The sequence below is a fragment of the Podarcis muralis genome, chromosome 3 (genome assembly GCF_964188315.1).
Source record: "Podarcis muralis chromosome 3, rPodMur119.hap1.1, whole genome shotgun sequence".
In the NCBI taxonomy this organism is placed as follows: Eukaryota; Metazoa; Chordata; class Lepidosauria; order Squamata; family Lacertidae; genus Podarcis; species Podarcis muralis.
The window spans coordinates 62,591,262-62,595,764 of record NC_135657.1 but is presented as its reverse complement, the minus strand read 5'-3'; positions in this window follow the sequence as shown (position 1 = coordinate 62,595,764).

Below are 4,503 nucleotides of genomic sequence, written 5' to 3'. Positions count from 1 at the left end.
TCATCTCACATCAGCCTCTGTCAGGGATGATTAGAGTTGAGAGATGCAATATTTGGAGGGCAACAGGGAGACGCTTCCAACCCTGCCCGAAATAGCAGTCATCTGAGGGAACGGGCACTGTAAACAGCAATGAAAAATGTGCAAAAGAGGGGAAGCAAAATAGTAGAGGGTGAGGGGTTGGGGGGCAAAAAAACTGCATTTCCTGAAATGGCAACTTTCACAGGAAAAATGGGATATCAAAGAGAGGATGAACTTGGAATAATTCATTTTTAAAAAATCTGTTGGAAAGATGTATGTGCACACAAACTTCAGCATTCTTTCCCTTTTGTTGGTTTTTTTCTTTTATCACGCTGGCACTTCTACTCAACCCACACCCATAAGAGGTTACAACTATGTGGGTTGTGAAACGAAGAAAGGTTTAGAGAGATTAAAAACTAAAAATGCATTTGCTGGAGTTTGTGCTCCAGTGAACAAGCCTTATCTATGAGATGCAATCTGATATATGGATTTAAACTATTGTTGTTCAATTATACGTTTCAGGTCTTTGGTGTTTCTTTCCTTCATTGTGTCTTGTACGTTTGCAGTATATAGTTTACAACCTTAAGTCAGAGGTTCTGAAAACATTTTGCTTGCGAAAAGTATTTTCTCCTGGTATCTGGAAAGAGACGGATGCCTTCAACTCTTAATGTTGTTGTTTTTAGTTTGCTGTGTGCCAGGGGTTAGCAGGGGGCTATTAATTATTTGTTACTCAAAAGCAAGTTGCGTATAGGATTTTTTTTTTTTACACTGCACATCAAATACATTATAGTTACAGCTGCCATTTTCATTTTAGAAAAACAAATTGTGGTTTACTTATGAATTGAGTTTTTATTACCCACTGCAATTTATGTCCAAATTATCTGGAGGTTCATAGTAACCAATAAATAACTGTTCCTATGTTTCCCATTAAACATAACTGCCTCATAAAATATAGAAAAGTAATTTATAATATAAATAGGGCAAAGCTTGCGTGCAGTAAGATGTTCACCTGGAACTAAGGCCTACCAAGATTAACAGAACTTAGTGCAAAGTGAGTGTGAATAGAATTGTAGCCTTAGGGGACAATCCAGATCCAAGATCTGCCAGGATGTGTGAGTTAGGATCCAGCAGATCTCCAGATCAACCAACTGGCTCCTGGTCCAGTTGGGCTGCACCAACGTAAGCCCCCCACACTGGGGGAGGAACAGGGGTGGGGGGGAGCGCACCCCCCCGATGGCACGATCCCAGTGGGGCACCATCACGGCTCCCCCCCACCCGTGCGCTGGGCGTCACGCACCCGCAGGCGGCTCACCCGCCCCCTGGAATGTGTGCCACGCCTCCGGGATGCACGCCAGCCATGCCCCCGCCTGCTCTCTCCCCCTCCACCGGAGCTTGAAGTTCCGCCACTGGCCCCACATCCCAGTTAAGCCAGTGATATACTGCCCTAAGTCCTTCACCTTGACTCTGCTGGGCTCAGCCAGCTGGGCCTAGACTGGCAGGTCTTATGCCAGCATAAACCCTGAAAAATGAATGTTCTGAAGAGTAGCGGAGGAGTGGTGGGGCAAGCAGGGGGGACTTATGCTGGATTTTAACATTGTTCAGCTAAGACACATGACTTAGCAATTCAAAAGAACGTAGGCCAGTAAAAAGAGTGGTGTACATCAAACTCTGTTTTAAAGCCTTGTTTCCTCTCTGCCAGGCTTAGGCAAGCTAGCAGTAGTCAACTTCCTGAAGGGAGTTTGGAAAAAGGTGTAATTTGCGGAGGCTTCCCCTGCTAAGGGTTGCTCTGTTAGCCTGTGATCTTGTGCACAGTGAGATGGCTTAATTCCCATTGCCCTCAGCAGAACATATTGTGCAATCCTTAGGGTGTCTACTCTAAAGCAAACTGTACTGCGTTAAGTCAGGCCACAATCCTGAGTAACAGTGGCACTGACCTTTGAATAAGCATGCATGGGAATATGTGCAGAACCACCTTCTCAGTGAACTGCATAAGCCAACCTTTGTCAACCAGGTGCCCTCCAGGAAATTTGGACTACAATTCCCATCATCCACAGCTGTGGCCATGCTGGCTGCAGCCGATGGGAATAGTAGTCCAAAACATCTGGCGGGCACCAGGTTGGTGAAAGTTGATGTAAATTATTTCTGTATCTTCAAAAGTCCAAGATCCTAAAATAAGATAATGAATGAAAAAGCCACTGTTCAATGTACAAAGCAAATGAGTTTTGAAAATACATCATTTTGATTTTTTTAAAAAGATAAATCTCAGCTGAACAAGGAATATATCAGATAACTCATTTAAAATGGGCTTTGTCCTCAGAAGAGGGTTTTTTTTGGGGGGTGGGTTGGATATTTGCTGGTAAGAATGTCACTTTAAATAGAATGCAGACAAGCATTTTCCAGCAAAAAGTTTTCTTTTATGTCAAATGAAAATTTAAGGACACCTATTAATTTAGAACTGAACCCTTTACTGTCAAATCTGATTCCAATCATTTAAAAGGAGGGAAATCTGTTTTTGTAATTCAGCCAGAAATGCACTAACTCTAAGAAGGTAGCCAGACTCATTGGCAAAAATATATGTGGTTAATCAATTAAAACTATGTAGGAATGTTGGGACAATCAATCAACTGTTAGAAACACTGAAGTGCAGAGCTGCTGTGAGAACATTATTGAGCTATGGTAGTAGTCATGAGTATGAGAACAGCTATTTGAAAGATGTATGTTTTTCTTTTCTTAACAAGCGGTTGGTAGTGGAATATGAAGCTTTATCAGTAGTGATGGGCAAGATTTCCATTTCTTGATTCGGAATGTGCTTTCCTAAAACAAGCACATTTCCATTCAATTAAGGCTCAAACCCGACGACTGACTTACCATGGGGAAACGTTTTCCATCACAGATTTATGTACTTGGTTTGGTGTAGTGTGATTTCCCCCTCCCCGCCGCACAATCTGGTGTGTGTTGAAGGCTAGGGGCCTTATCAAGGCTTCCTCCCATTAACCATTTGGTGAGTTAGTCATCCGTAAGCACCATCCTAACAAACACACACACCAATGTCAATGGCTGGGCAGGGTTAGGATAGTACATTAGGGGTCCTTTGCCAGCTCCCACTGCCCCTGTGAAGCCCAGACAGGTGGATGGCCATCAATGGGAGAAGACATGGAAGTCCATGCTCTAGCCAGGTGGGTGACAAGGTAGGTAGCCAATGAAAACTCCTGAAACAAGGCACTGTGAGGCTGGGGCACTGGTAGCTTTCGATCCATGGGATCCAAAAGTCTTGCTGATCCCCTCAGGGGCCCAGATGGTGCCCTCTTTTACACCAGATTGAAAACTGGGACACGGACCCTTTTTGCCCAGGCTGGTATGAGCCAGCAGGGCTTCAGATGTGGTGGCGGACCCACCATTCTGCTCCTCTCCAGCCTCATTTAGGGTTGCTCTGAGTATTAGTAATCTATGGCACCTGGCATCACATAGAAAAGATATTCCCTAGAACTATAGAGTCTCGTGGCTAGAGTGGTCTTTTAAGGAACAGGTTTCCATTCCTTCTTTTACTCCATGGTATTCAGACATTGAAATATTTAGTTACTTGCAGATTGTTCAGATATTCACCTGAATTTGGCTTTGGTTCAATAGGTGCAGCTTTTCATATAACTCATGCAGACTGATGCACATATTTACATGAGAGTAAGCCCCACTGAACTCAACTGGGACTTATTTCTGGGTAGACCCATATATGCTCACACTATAAGAAAAATTCTTTATTACACTGGGCAGAAACAGAAACTGGAAGAGAAAGATTAAGGGTGGAACTCTGCTGTACCTCATGATCATGAGGTTCTAAATTTAACCCCATAGTCATCAGATTACTACAGTGTGTTTGAGGGTGGGTGATGAAGATGAAGGGAGAATTTAGTAATATCTCTGATTTGGGTGAATTCTTACCACAGTGTGAGTGATCTATGATGAGGGGGCTGAGAGATATATATGTGGGTGTGGGTGTGTGATTAATTTTGATTTTTTAAGTTTGAAAGTACACACCATGGATGGCTAGACAGACTTAAAGGTGACAGACGGAGAAATATTGCCCCTAACTTAAAGCAGGCTGAGTGGCTGTAGGAAACAGTGGAAATACAGGCACTTCCAAATCGTCACTATGTTTGGGTGGGATTCAGTTACATACTGGCAAACTCAAGTTGCACAGTTATAGCGGGTTGAGAGGTCTTGCACAACAAACCCACATCCCCCAAAATCAGACTTCTTGCGATAAGGAACTCGATGGGAAAATACAATGGAAAGTGTGATATAATGCTTGTTTTATGCAATGTCATCTAACCTCCCTGCCAACAAATCAGAATGGATGCTCACTAAGTAGCCAATGTCATTAATTTCCCTGCAAGCAAATCAGGATGAATGCTCAACAAACAGTACATTTGGGAGTGCCCTCCGACTCTGCCAGTGAAGAGAGAACACTGCTAGCCAAGGACACATAAG